The sequence below is a fragment of the Apteryx mantelli genome, chromosome 13 (assembly GCF_036417845.1).
Source record: "Apteryx mantelli isolate bAptMan1 chromosome 13, bAptMan1.hap1, whole genome shotgun sequence".
NCBI lineage: Eukaryota > Metazoa > Chordata > Aves > Apterygiformes > Apterygidae > Apteryx > Apteryx mantelli.
The window spans coordinates 21,287,502-21,302,330 of record NC_089990.1 but is presented as its reverse complement, the minus strand read 5'-3'; the positions used below and the strand labels follow the sequence as shown (position 1 = coordinate 21,302,330).

Sequence of the window (14,829 nt, the reverse complement as noted above, 5' to 3'; positions counted from 1 at the left end):
TTCTGTATTATTCTAGTACGGCTTGTCTAGTAGTAGCACAGTATGCAAACCATTGAACAAATACAGGACATGGTCCTTGGCCTAAGGGGTATAGATTTATGTAACTCTTCTGCTAGGCAGTTACACGTGTTATCAAGCTGTCTTCTGCCTAGATTTTTATAAAATAATTTTGCTAGTATGAACATTAATCATATTTTATATCCTGGAATCTTCTCCTGAGGTTACGTTAACTCTTTTCCCTTTGTTTTTCTCTTCTCTCCTTGTAATTAGATGAGTCTTCACTTATTTTTTTTTTTCTTGAACTTGAGCTTTTTGTAATTTGTTTCACGGATAGGGTAAGCTGAGAATTGCTAAACTGGGTTTAAAAGTCAAATCTATGATTTTGGGGATTTTTCAGATCTGTTTATCTCAATAAATGTAGGTGGGATGCTTTGCTTTTTTTTTTTTTTATGTGAAAATCTGCCTACATTTATTTGATTGAATCTTAGATAAACAGAACTCTTAATTTTTTTCCCCCCTAAGGTCTGGAATGCTCCTTTTGATCTCTGATCTCCAGAGTATCCTCGTACCCTGCTGAGAAGCCACCTCTGGGTGGCTGGGTGGGACGATGAGGAGCTCCTGCAGCCGAAGCCCTCCAAGCTCGCGGCCTTCTGGTGGCACGTGTGGGCCAGGCTGGTCCCTAGTCCTTCTCCTGCTGTAGGCGGCTGTCCACCTTTGCAGCAGCCAGCGAGGGCTGCCTGTAGCAGGAAGAAGAGTGGGCTTTGAGGGGTGTTTGCTAGGCCAGAAACTTGGGAGCGTAGACTGCTAGTTTTCCACTGATCACTGAAGTCTGACCAAACTTAAGGCAACAAAGTTTGAGGTATGCATAAAAAATAAGGCTGTTGGGAGTGGGGAGGAAGGCTATGGGAAAGAGAAGGGACACTACTGTTCATACGATAAGCTCTTTGCTCTCATGGTGATGCAAAAAATAGTAATTAGCTGTTGGTGGTATGATCCGCATCCACTGACTAAACAGCAGTGTTTTATGCAAGTGCTGTCCTGCACTGTAACAGTTTCTTTGCAAGCATAATCCATATTTTGCTATTAGCGACCCACTCAGCTTTTTCACAGTAATTCACATACCCAGACAGAAAACTGTGTTGGAAACGATGTTTTCCTCTCTTTGCGAAGATATGTGTAGTCAATAATTGATGACTAGTAAGAGGAAATATTTAATCACTGTTGGACATTGATATTTGTCCACTTCTCTGTCAATAGAGAAAGCAGTAAAGGGGCAGACCAATACTGGCTTTTATATTTTTCACTGTCGTCTTAAACACTAAAATAGTAGGCTTTTTCCATTTTCCCCTTAAAGGCAGGAGGTATTGTAGGAGTTTGAAATTGTGTAGCCTTTAATAGTGGAAGGTGTAAGCCTGCCTCTGCTGGCATGCCATTCGAAGTCTGGCAGCACTGCTTGGGGCTGCTCAGAAATGTGTGGTTTGCCTCCGTGGTTTTCTTCCCTGCTTTGTTTTCCTGGTTGGAATCAAATTTAGAAGATGTTGAAAGTTGCCGGTCCAAGAAGTGCTTTCTTCCAAAGTTAGTCTTTCAGCACTTCAAAGATTTGCCTGCGAAGTCAAAGGCACTCTGGTTGCCATAGTCAGTTTGGCTTAAAAAAAAAAAAAAAAAAAGAAAAAAAAGAAACACAGCAGAATTCCTACTCAGTCTTATTCCCGTCATATATCTCTCAAATCTGTGCTGTAAAGCATAACTTCTTACAAAATGGAGAAAAAAGAACAAAGATGACTTCGTTTCAGCTGTACTATAAATTTTACATTTAAAGATGTTTCTCAAGAGATACTCTGTTTAGAAATTGTACTTGTGTTAAATGTTTTGCTCATTACCACTACAGTTAACATCCGGGGTCCTGTGCTGTTTTTTTTCTTCGTGTCTATTGTAAGTTACAGGGAGGAAAGAGCCTTGCTGCTAGTGTTTTTGCTGTGAATTTAAGTCTTCTAGAAATGAAAAAATATATTAAAACGAAGGGAAAGAAACTGCATAAAAACATGGAAACTGGCGGGAAATTAAGCATGAGAGTAGTAAGAGCTTAAGTTGTTTTTTCTCTAGTCTAAAAAAGGAAAAAAAACAAAAAAACCCCACCAAAATCCTGCTTCAAAACAAGGCCTAACAGTTTTCTACAAAGATGGCATAAAATATTTGTGGTATGTGATAGGAGGGCCGGTGGGGTGTGCATGGTGTTTACTTGTAGGTGTCTCTGAGGGGTGAACAGACTTAAGAACAGTCTAGGCTAGCAGTAGTTTACCTAATTTAAATACAGCGTATTTTGGTGCGCTGGTACTATGGTAAATTGGTGTACATCTGTACCTCTGTTTCTTAGTGATAGCTTAAAATTTTTTATTATAAAGTTTGTAATAAAGATGCTAGTTTTCATTCACATACCAAATAGTATATCTGAGCTTATAGCAAGCAGAGTTTTAGAAGTCTGTGTTCTTTAAACAGCTGATCAGGTTCTGCTACAGTGAAGCTTTTTATTTTAATATTTAAAAAGAACATGAACCAGAAGAAACTTCTAAATTCTATTTTGAATCATGAAGATAAATCTTCACTCTTAAACCTCTTATCTCCTGAAGAGGTATAGTGTAGTGTACCTATGTGTAATTGATATTTTTAATACTTTCGAAGACTTTTAGCAGAACTAAGTACTGTGTTTTCTTCCCCTTTACATCCCACTCCATAGTCTCTTTGCCTAAAAAATATTTCTATATGGTTAAATCCATTTTTAAGGAAAAGATTTAGCAGATACATTGACTTCCAAAAATGGAGCTATGCCTGACTCATTAAATTCTCTCTGGTAGGGAACTTTAATCTCTTCTCCCTAAAGTACAGTTTTACATGGAAGGAAAACATTTCCCAACTTCTGATTATTTGCCTTTTTGTTTTGTTTTTGTTTGTTTAAATGGGATATTGTGTTCTGTGACTCAGCTGCATTCTCTTAACTGCTGAGTGATATGATGAGAGAGTGATTTCCAATGCATCATTGCCCCCTCATTGCGAGTCCCAGACTGCTTCTGGTTCAGGTTCACTGGTGTGAATCAAACTTTTTTTTCCCTTCTCCATTCATGAAATGGTTGCAGGAGGGGGAGGGTGCTCACTCCAAGTGGGAAATAGGTCTGCCTTGTTCTTAGAGTTTTGTTCTAGATTTAGGTAAAATTGAGCTGAGGTTTTATATGGAAAACGGTGATGATAAAACGAGTATAAGGTTTTGATTTTTAATGCTTGAAGTTTAAGGAGGTCATTAGCAAAACAGTTTCATCATGAAATTGTTACACAATATTGAAGCAAGCGGTTTGCAGTTTTGATTACATGAATCTGAGTCATGAAATTCTGTGCTAGGAGTACAGAACACTAAAGCTACTTCAAACAGGGCTTAGCTAATGTATACCTTATTAGTGGACCTTGCAGAAACTGAGGAGGATGATGAGAGCGGGGCGGTAATAAACTGCATAATGGGTCCTGTATAATACTAGTATGTTTCTTCAGACTTAATTAGAAATATTAAACCTACAAAGATACCGTGGCCTCCAAAAACAAGACAGACTGTTCAGAGTAAATGTAATGTTCGGCTTAATATCAACCCACCTATTTAACACCCACTCTTTAATCTTATCTCTACCTGATATTCTAATAGGTTGTTAAGATATTGTTTCAAAGGCTCTCCAAAGTGCAGGATTATAATTTAAATGATCCTCACCTTTTTAATCTACTCCTGTGTTAGACTGCGTAAGAAATGTTGTGTACACTTTGGGAGAGTTGAGAGGGAGAAAAACAAGTACAGTTTTAAAGCAAAACTTTTATACTAAATCGTCCAGGTTCTTCATGGTAACTTGCGTATTTCAAATGCAAAATCATGAAGAATATAATGAGCAATATATGTTGGAGAAATTCAGAAGCTGGAGGTTTTAGCTGCTACTACTAATATAGTAAATTACAGTTTACTAGATACCAGGCAAATAACTGCTGCCTTTGGATTTCAGACTAGTGGTTTTTAAGAGTTTGCTTCACACTGAGGCTCTTTTGTATCGGCAGAACACTTAAGGCACAGGCCCATTTAAAAATAGCTTGAAGTACCCAACAGAAATGTATCTGAACACTGACATGTATCCTAATCTTTGAAGTAATGTAGGGATAATAATTCTTTAAAAAAAAAAAAGTTTTACTGTAACAGATGCCATTTTAACAGTCTTGAGTGACTTACTGCTATGCTTAAAAATACACAAGATCGCTTTCTCAAGTAGTATGTGAGCTACTGAAGGCAGAACAGATTTTTGTCTTGTAGCGTGGGAGTGAATTAATTATGACATATTTGACCAAAAATCAGTTGTGTTTTATTTGTACCTTGGTGAGAAAATCTGAAATAAGAATGCTCCTCTGTCATTAAGAGAGACTACTTATTTGTAGTGAGTGTTAAAATACTTCTGGAAATCAGCTTCTCCAGATTTCAAATCCATAGTTGCAGCTAATAGTCATGCGTGTCTTTTCTGGAAGTCTTAAATTTCTGCTCTTGGGTGTAGCTGCCTTGTACATTAAGGTACCAGTGCAGGACGTAGGAAGTTACCAGTACTGACTGAAACTGCTTTTTTTAGTCTTTGAGTGCAATCTTAAACACGTTATTGCCGTTTTTATTTTTGCCTGTAAAATGCTGCCGCCTTCCCTCCCCCGCGGCGTGCGCGGGCCCGTGTTGCTCCCGCTGCGCGGGGCGGCAGGTGGAGTAGCAGGAGGTGTGCAGGAGGCTTCTGCAGGCCTCCCCGAGCCCTGCCGCAGCCCAGGGCTCCTGGGAGGGTTCGTCAGCAGATACTGCCTCGGTTTTTTCGTATGTTCAGTGGCCTGTTAGCAGGAGGCGCTGTTGATTTTTAAAAAAAAATTATAATAATAACCTTGCATATGCTCATTTTTTATGAAAGGATCTTTAATAAGTTGCCTCCATGTTGGTTGCTGGTGGTGGGGAGGGTTTATGACCTGAGGTTTTGGATGGTGCTAGCGAGAGCTTCTAGCACTGTGTTGTGACCCGGTGCGTGTTTGTGTGCTCTGCTTGTGGAGCTGTGGGGCTCCCAACCAGGCTGAATAGCGTCCAGTCTGTTGACTCTGCTGAAAAGTTGTGTGGTGGTTTTTGTTTTTTTTGTCTCCCCTGATCTAAACCAGGAAAAAAGCTCTACAATTTTATTTCAAGTTCTTCTTTGATCAGATGTGGCATCCTTCAATCAAAAGGAAAGTGGAGTGATCAAACTGAAAGGCAGGCAGGAGAGTAAAGCTTTCTGGAGCCGGGGATGCTTTATTGTTGCTGTTTTGTCCTAAAAACTTGCTAGTGTTTTTTATGACTCATCCTTAAACAGTCCGTAACGACCTGGCTGAAGAGCTGTCCTATGGCCCACCCTGTGACCTGTTTGCCTCCTCCCCCACCCCCCCATGTAGTTCTTGCATGTTATCAACTATCCGATGGTAAGTTACACTTACAGGTTAAAGCAGAACTTGACTGTAGTATTTCTAAGTACTTAAAGCCCTGCCTCACAGATCAAGAGTAGAAAATAGCCCTATATCTAAAGGTCACTAAGTTTAGAGATGGTTCCGATTTAGTTGAGAACTGCTCAGTAGGAATTTGTGACATACTTGAGGGCAGTGGGAAGACAAAAGCAAATTAGCCCGACTCATCAAAGGCATTTCAGAGGTGTTGCTTGACTTCCTGCTAGTGTCTTATCCGAATGATCTTGAATCATCATAAGTGTTTGGATTTGTGAAGATTTTGCTTCAGGTGTAGCATTACCCCAAGAGCAGCAACATAATAGACTGTTGGCAAGAATTTTTCTGACCTGGTTAAATCATGAACTGTGTCTTAAGGGACAAATGCTGCTTGCTTGAAAAGCTTATTTTTCTGGTAATCTTGCTGTATGTTTGGATGTTTGCAATTCAGATTGCTTGTGTGTGTGTATATGTATGTGTGTGTCCTGTGCCAGAGATTTGTGAGTTAATGCAGGGAGGTGTTATCTTTTTTTATCTTCTGGGAGAAGGGGTTTTTGAAAGAGATGGTTTATACTAATATTAATAATTTGGCTAAAATATACAATGTAGTGTGACTTAAGCAAATTCAGAACTTTTTAATCAGTACTAAAAGATGAATAGTACTTGTTCGTTGTATTGTTTACATATGTATTGTAAAGCTATATAAATATCAAATTGAATTGTTATTTAGGACATTAAATATATAAAAATGCTTTTTGCTAGAGAATGAAGGGCTGATAAATATGTTAACTGTTTGGTGAGAGGTTTCCCTTTCAATAGAAGAGGTTTTGTGGAATGACTGAGGATATCGACATTTTTTCTGCTTTTGGAAATCATGGGAAATAATACCAAAGCACATGCAAGAAACCAGTTAAATCTGCTAAATTTATTAAGTTCCTAATGAATGATATCCTCCTTTCACAGGGAATAGTGGGATTCCTCTCCCATACTTAGGCCAAGCCAGTTTACTTTATTGTTTATAGCTCTTGCTGGACAGTTGAGTCTGCAGTATATCTTTTTTAACACTGGAGAGCCAGAGCCTGAAGTGTTTTGGGAATTGATGCTTCTTTTCATACAGAACTCTTAAGACACCCAAAGCTTGGCAAGTTCTTAATGGCAATGAAGCAGGCAGCTCATTAAATAAATGAGAACCTATTATACACTAGACCAAGAAAAAGATATTAGGGTGAGCCATGTGATATATATATTTTTTTTTAGAAAGAAAACCCTGTTTAAGCTATTGATAAGTATTGGGGTTTCTGTAATTTTGTGGCACCGTATTGACAATCAAGCTAATGTGGGCAAGACAAACCACCAACTGGTACACAAGGGCCTCCCTTCTCATCTGGGCACCTTTGGCTTCCCAGCCTAAGTAACCAAGGACTATTTGCCGTTGGCTTGACCGAGGGCATTCTTCAGCACAGGCTGAACGCCGGTAAAACTTCTGTCAATACAGAGGCAGGAATATGCCCTAACTTCTGTCCCATCTCCAACTTGTTTACAGATAGATGAGCCTCAAATAATACTGGTTAGGACTGAGCAGATATCTCTTTCTTTATGGAACTTTTTGTATTTTAGGTTTATTTGTTAGAAAACTTTGTAATGCTTTGGGTTTTCAGTAATAGCACTCAACAATCCACTGTTGACTTTATATTTCCACCATTTTTGCTTTTTTATGTGAGGCACTTCTGGAACTATATGGCATCTACATTTAACTCTGTTTTTTTTTAAAAAAAATTGGTTTTAAATTGCAGACTGTGGTGAACAGGGTAACAGTAAGAAATGAGTTGAAAAACTGAACAGATTTGATCTTGAGATCATTAGACGATATTATGACACCTGACTCTGTTAATGAAAGTTTGTAGCTCTCCAGGCATGACTTCTACTCTTACTTTGTGTAGAACCTAAAAAAGTAGGCTGGATGGGAGTCCAGCATACCATGTCACAAATGTAAATGTGTTAGTCTCCGTCCTCAAGAACTTACAACTTAAAAGATGAAATTTGTGGGATGGATGAAACTTAAGGTGCTGAGGTGGAGAGTAAGATAAGGATCAAGGTTGCCACCACTGGCAGAGTCAAGGTAAGAGTCAGCCTTGCAGAAAGAGCAAAGGCTGGCTGAGAAGAGCTGCAAGAGAGGAAGCTGGTAGAGGCACTTGGAAGGACAGACGCATGGCAGGGAATGATGGAAGGTAGTGAGCTATAAATACAGTGGTTGTAACGGTTTAAATGACTTGAAGAGGATGAGGTAAATATCAGGACACTGGCCGGGATATTAATCTTGGTAAGAGGAATGTGGGCCAGCGTAGATCTCTGTGAAATAGTAGCATGTCCCAATGTTTACTTCTCCCTTTTAGGTGGAGAACAAGGAGTGTTTCTGTGTGTGTGTGTATGTAGGTTAGTTTTCCTGAAGTCATGCAACTGTTAAATTTGATGCAAGCAAGGGTGCAGGAATGTGTAACTGAGGGTGAAGAAGGAGCACAGGATCCACATATTTGGTGGCACTGTGCAGTTGATGTAACATGGAACTGCGTCCTCAGTTCTTCAGGTGGCTTTGCTCCCAAAGCAGCTAAGGTGATGGAGCTGCCTTAGTATTACCATTTTCTTCTGGTTTCTGCAGGAACTTTGTAGCTGCAGTGCTGGGATTCAGGCAGTCTTCTAGCGGTGGGGGCAGGATAATTCATTAAGAGGAGGTGGCAGTGTGCACTGGGAAGATATATTCACCTTGAGGATCTGTAACCACTGTTTTAGAGCTTTTTGGAGCTCATCTTTAAACAACAAGGTCTGGAGTGATGCCTGCTCGTCTCTCCTGTGCTACTTTCAGTGCTTGAGAGTAGCCTGTGGAAGTTAGAGCATAAAACCCTACCTTTGAGAGGTGCACATTATTTCTGTGTAGGTAGATCAGGTTGAACAGACACTGTGGTGGTTGGGAGGTGCATCTGGAAAAGGTGGCAGTGGTGAGGCTCTGTCCATGCGTCTCTGAGGCTGAGGGTACTAGAAATGATCGAAATGTTAATGGTGATGTGTTCATGGGGTAAATGTTGAACAAGAGTTGCACTCGGTTAGTTGATTAAAGCTTGTCTGTGTATCAGCACGGTTTAACTCTGTCTACTTTGTGTGTTCCCGAGCTGCCTCTGCAAGCTGAAGGCCTTCTCCTTGGCTCTTGTGCGGGTGCTGTGATTTGAGAAGACCTTGCTTCAGATATGCAATCTGAACCATTCTTCTGCATCCCCTGCATCAGCCAGGGCTTTGGGCATCCTAATGTTAGCACATACTCAATAACATGATAGTTAAAAAATTGTTGCATGCCACCACTCTCTGCGGCAGCGGGTGGGGGCTGATGGTAGAGAGGCTTTGTGTGGGCCCACGTGGGCAAACGGCCTGGCTGCGGTGGCCAGGCTGTCGTAGGGGCAGAAGCTAGACTGCGCAGAGGCTGTAATTACTCAGGTATGTGGCTGTGGAGCAAGTTTCTGCTGGTGACAGTCCTTTATGGTGGTAGAGGTGAAAGAAAAAGAGAAACTGCTGAACACTTTCGAATGTCAATGGCTAAAGGGGTTGGGAAGAGAAGAATTGCGACATGTGAAACTTCCTATAGAAGGGAAACATCAAGAAAGGTGATTTGAAAGGTGGGGAGCTGTTTCCGTAGTCATGAGTGACACTTTCCTTTATCTCTTAATCGTGTTCCTGAGAATGGTTTTGCTCATTCAGTGCAGGACCTCGCTGGCCTCCTGTCCCCTCCTTTCAGCAGGGACCGTAAGCAGCCACCACCCAAGAGGGAGGAAGAACAGCTCAAGCTTATATAATGCTTCCCTGCAAGCATACTCCCTGCCTCCGATTTCTTTCAGCTTGGGGGATTTCCTGAGCCTGATGTGGTCTGTCTGTTTGATAATCCTGTATAGATACTACTTCCAAGTACTTTTCCAATCTCTCTTTGAACCCATGTAAACTTTTTGTAGCCACAGCAGCCTCTGGTCAGACCCTGTAGGTACTGCATGAAGCCCTTTCTGCTGTTTCGGACCCAGCTCCCTGCTAGCTTTCTTTGATAGCCCCTAGTTTTTGCACTGGAAGAGATAACGAACCCTTATCTGGTTTCTCCACGCCACTTATGATTATTTTGTAGATGTCGTCTCTTCTCTGCCATACGTTTAGCCTATTCACTGTTAGCCACTTTCCTTGCCACGCAAAGCACTGACATGCAGTAAAACTTTTTAGTTTGCTGATTATCCTGTTTCCTGTCCCAGTACCTCTCCTGAGGCCGAAGAGTCCTTGTTACTGGCTGTCCCTCCGAGGCAGCTGCTCCTTGCCTTTGGTCTCTGAAACTCATCCGGCTGTGTATGTCCTTTCTGGATGCAGGGACCGCGCGCGGTATTCACTATCATTATTCTACCTGTCTGCTTTTTTTTCCTATTATTTTCCTAACAATTGGTAACATCCAGTTGGCTGGATGGTGACCTGTAGCAGGTGGCATTGTCTTAAGCCACCTGAATGATTTCTCCTGCAAAAATTTACCTGTATATTTTCTGCGGTTTAGGAGGTAAGTCATAGTATCTTTATACACTTCCGGGGGGGACTGTTTTTGAACAAGCAGAACTTTTTTTTCATACTTCTGTAACATAAAAATCTGAAGTTTTGAACTTCTAAGCTATGGTTTTTCAGCTGGTTAAAAGTTAATTTTAATATTGTCTTGCTGTACTTAGAGCAGAAGTTTAGTTCGGAGGAAAAAAAAAAAACAACCAAACAAAAAAAACCCAACTTCTTGTCAAGCTGTCCAGTGCAATTTAAGTTGTTGTTATGCCCCTGCCAAAACTGCACGAAAGTTTCCTAATTCTAGGAATAGTATCAGTAAAGGCGATGAAATTAGGGAGTGTGCATAATGCCTTCCTAGAAACTTCACTACTGTTTATTAAAACAGAAAAAGAAGCTGCTGTTGCACAAGATAAGGCATTTCTGCAAAGTAAATAAAAACGATCGTAAAGCATGGGAGAGGCTTATTAACTCACGAAAATGTTAAGCATTAAGAATAGTGAACCATGCTTGAATGAGCAATTGTGGATAAAGATTACTTGTAAGAGTAACTTGCAGTCTTCTAGATTTTATACATACAATTTGAAGAAAAGCAGCCTAATATACTGGGATGTGGCATTACTGATCGTTTTAAGCAGTTTATCCAATGAAAAGTGGATGGTGTAACAGTGTTTTGTTTTTTTTAACAAGTTTAGCTTTTCCTGCTTGTAGAAAGATCGATCAGTCAAATTATAGGTACAAAATATATAATCATTAGCTGAATTTGAACACTGTTGCTTTGTTGCCGATTTAAGAAACTACCTGAAATATGTACTTAAAGGTAGGCATGTAGTTTGGCGTATTTCCCCCGGAAGGATGTTTTTCTGTCTCGGGGCCTTGGCGGGGTGACTGCGCGTGCAATGACCCACGTGAACGCGTATCCGCTGAGCTGGCGTGCGCTGGGCGTTTGGGGTGCGAGCGGAGCAGCCGTTCTGCCCTCCCCCAGTATCGGCGCTCACGCGGAGCGGCTCCAGAAGCCGTGCCCTCCCAACGGGGACCTGAGGAACTGGCAAGCGCCTTGGGAGCGTCGGCGTCTGCTTGGGAGTTTTGGGTGCAAAACGCTTTCCCGTGAACTTGTGAGGCCTGTATTTGGGTGAACGGCCCCTCTCCCCGCAGCGCGCCGGTCGTGCGCGGGGCACGGGGAAGGTCCGGATCGTGGCGCGCTGCGTCCCGCTGCCCTGCCCTGGTGGCCTGCCTGCGCTTTTCTTGAAACCTCTGGGTTTGCTTTGAAGTGGCCTGACTTTTCCGTCTATTGCATCTTAATTCAGATACAGGAAAATGAAGTGTGAATTGGATATATTCTCATCTGATGTTTTCAGATGGAACACGCTCTGTTTGCAGTCTAAGGAATTAAGACTAATCTAATCCTCTGCCTTTTCTTAATTTTAAACAAAACATTTTTCTGAGCAATGGCTTGTTGCCATTCTGTTTTAAATATTTGCCTTTCTTAGTTTCCCTCATGTCCTTTCTATGCGTTTTCTCTGATGTTTTATCCCTTAGGAAGATTCTGAGAGCTGTGCACAGTTTTATAATCTTGGTATACTCAATCTGATTTTATCTTAAAAAAAAAAAAAAAAAAAAAAGAAAGAAATTATGTAATGACAATGTGTTTTTAATTTTCTAAACTGGGTTTATGTGTTGAGAGGTGATCTGTGAAAATTTTTGGATGCCTTATGCGGTCTGGACTTTTGTTTTCCATGTTAAATGTTCATAGGAAATTGAGTTCGTGTTGTCCCTCCCGTTCTGAGTCAATAGAGCTCAACTTTGAATAAAGGATGAAGTTTTTGTATAGATGCTCCTGACAAAGCCAGGGTTTGTATCGAACAGAAGAAGAGCCCAGTTAGGTGCTAGGAAAACGTTTTCAAGTTGTTTTTCAAGACTGTTTTAAATATGTACTCCCCCCCCCCCCCAAGTTCAAGTTTTTGCTGCTTGTTTTATTGTGTCAATCAGCTCATCTTTCTTGTGTTTTTTTTGAGGTGGGGGTGGGTTTTTTTTTTTTTTTTTTTTTTTTTGGAAGTAGATTGAGCAGATTTTCGTTTGAAAAACTCATAAAAACCCAGGAATAGTGACATGTTTACACTGGTTCTGCAGTGAAGTTGTTTTCAGTCTTGTCGTGTTTGGTCTAGCCACTAACTTTTTTCGGTGGCATTTATGTTTTAAGAACTCCAAGGAACCGATGGGCTACTTTGAGCATTGGTCCTGTCTTCCTAGCTCGGTTGCTTGTGATAATCTGTTTTCCTTTTACAGGAGTTGTTTCATCCATTTACTTGACAGCTTCCTTTGCTGGTCCGTGTCCAGTCAGCATTGAGTCAAATATATTCATACAGTAATGAAATACGAATAATGTTTTTTTGTTTGTTTGTTTGTTTTGCCATTGATCAGCAATTCTCATGTTCTCGCTGTTAACCTAGAAAAATGTTGGCCGATAAATCCTGTGTTATGAAGGCTGAAATAAGACCATCTGACTTCACAAAAGTTGTGTTATTTTTTTCAAGCACTTCATATCTTCCATTATTTTAACTATTATTTTAACAGTAACATTTACTGGCTACCCCTAAAAATGGAAGAAATTCAGGTGAGAGGGGGAAGGAACGGCCAAGGAGCTTAATGCATGAGCACGCTTGCAGTCCCACTAAGAAACCCGAGCCGTTGACGAAGGGTCTCCTAGCCGGGCACCACGGAGGTGGAAAGCCAGGAATTAGCTGAGGGTATCGGCAGCACAACAGATTTTGGCCTTATTTTCATTTCCACTAAGCCCATTTTACAGCTCTTTGACTAATAAGTGAATGTGCGCTCACCCTGCTGCATGAAGGTGCCTTTATGTAAATAAAACCAGAGCGGGGTGGTCGCCTGGACGGGGCAGTTGGCGCTTGCTGGGGTGGCCGTCGCGCCTGGCCCTGCAGGAGGCCGGGAGCTGCGGGCCGGACCTGGAGGGGGACGCGGCATGTCCGGCTGCAGGGTTTTTTCCTCCTGCCTGAGATAGAGATATCTGTATATATGTGCATGTGTGTGTGTGTATATACATATGCATGCACACACACAAGTGTATGTAGATATATACATATTTATATATATGAATGGGTGATGTTTTTATCCCCCCCAAAAGAACCGATGACTTGAGGAATCGGCCAGCTGTGCTGTTCAGACTGCGGTATTGACATTTTCAGCTTTATAAAGAGGGTTAGAAGAGCGGTGACAGTCAGTAACTCCATGGGTGACAACTATGGATTTGCAGCTAGAAGCAAAATACTGGAAGCTTTTGTGAGACTGTTTTCAGCTTGTAGGTGATGTTTACATGAGACTCCTTAGGTTTATGCACGGTTCTCACATACCCAAAGGCAGCTTAGGCTCAGGGGGAGTAGGGGGGACAAATTAATGAGAAAGATGAAAATCGGTTAACTCTGTGGCGTAGAGGTTAGGGAAGGGGGGCACTACAGGGAGGTCCTGAGCTTCCCTTTGCAGCGGTGTAAAGCTCCCTTACCTGACCCAGGAAAGCCAGGGAATTTATAAGTTCCCGTGAAGCTTAGTTGAGGGTAGGTAGGTAGGTACTTTCTTCTGATTTCCTGTAAGTTACTCCGCATCAGTGCGGGAGGTTCAGAGAATCCAAGTTACAAGGCAGGCAGGGTTTTGCTGTTAAGCTCTTCCCCTCCATGTATTCCAAATGTAATTTGGCAGAAGTTCGTGAAGAGTTTTCAGAAGGTTTTTAGCTGTGAATGCCGAGCTCTGTGCTGTGGGGTGTCCTGCTGGAGCAGCCGGGCCTTGCTGCTCGGACGTTTCGGGGATGTGCTTGAAGAGGTTAGAATAACTTGCCGAGCCGCTTCCAGGCGTGCCGCGGGTTAGGCGTGGAGGAAGAAGGTCCTGACTAAAGCAGAGGCGCTTCCTGAAGTTCCTTTCATGTCGGCTCCTAGGTCCAAGGCAAGGAAGGGGGTGGGGGCGGCGGTCGATGTTAGCTTTTACCGAACGGAGGTTTAATGTAGAAGCCTTGGCTGTTGTGATGTTTCCCCTGGTGCCTCATCGAGGTGCGATTCACTGCAGTGCGGGGTGCGTATTTTCATCCTTTGGTCCTACAACAAAATAATCTTTTTCTAAAGGGGAAAACTATTTCAAAACTGATAGCTTCTGTAAAAGCAAAGCTGTTTCTAACCACGTTACCCTCTGCGTTTAACAAGGAGTAGGATTTTGTAGTGATCTTATTTTAGGATTTCTGTGAAATAATACAAACTGAGATATTTGAGTTGATAGTTGCAGTGACTTCAAACTTTCTGCAAAGGATTTTATGTATTATATATACTCTTGGATGTCTTCCTTGAATTGTGAAAACTTAGTTGCTGTGTGTTTGAGATGAGTATATGTTCTAAAAATGAAACTCAGCACCCCAAACCTCGGTGTGGGTTATGCACGTTTTCCCTGAAGGCTTCGTGTCCCCCGGAGCCGCTGCAGCCCTGCTGCGTCCTCCGCCTCTGCCCGGCTCCGGAGGCGCTCGGCAGCCTCGGCCCGGAGCCGGCGCTTTGCCGGGCCCCCGGCCGCCTCGCGCGGGGCAGCTCCTCTGCGCCGTGTTGGGAAGGGACGGTATTTTTAAAGAAGGTCCGATGTGAGCCCGGCTAACTTGAGCAAGGGTGGAGCTGTTGTGTGTTTAACAAGTGCCTGCTTCGTGATTGCTTATGTGAGTAAACATACAGGTTTGCGTTGTTATACACAACTCTTGCCTGCTCTTTAGAT

General features: G+C 42.0%; 1 protein-coding gene across 2 annotated transcripts in view; it reads left to right on the top strand.

The window, feature by feature from the left end:
- Window positions 1-14,829, top strand: part of IRS4 (insulin receptor substrate 4) — a 33,874-nt gene that overhangs the window by 3,601 nt on the left and 15,444 nt on the right. Inside the window, exon 1 of one of the 2 annotated variants that reach the window (XR_010885572.1) lies at window positions 371-859. The exons of the other annotated variant lie outside the window; for it this stretch is intronic. The gene's annotated coding sequence lies outside the window, so the exon portion shown is untranslated. Of the gene's footprint in view, window positions 1-370; window positions 860-14,829 lie in introns of those variants that run through there. 2 annotated transcript variants of the gene reach the window in all.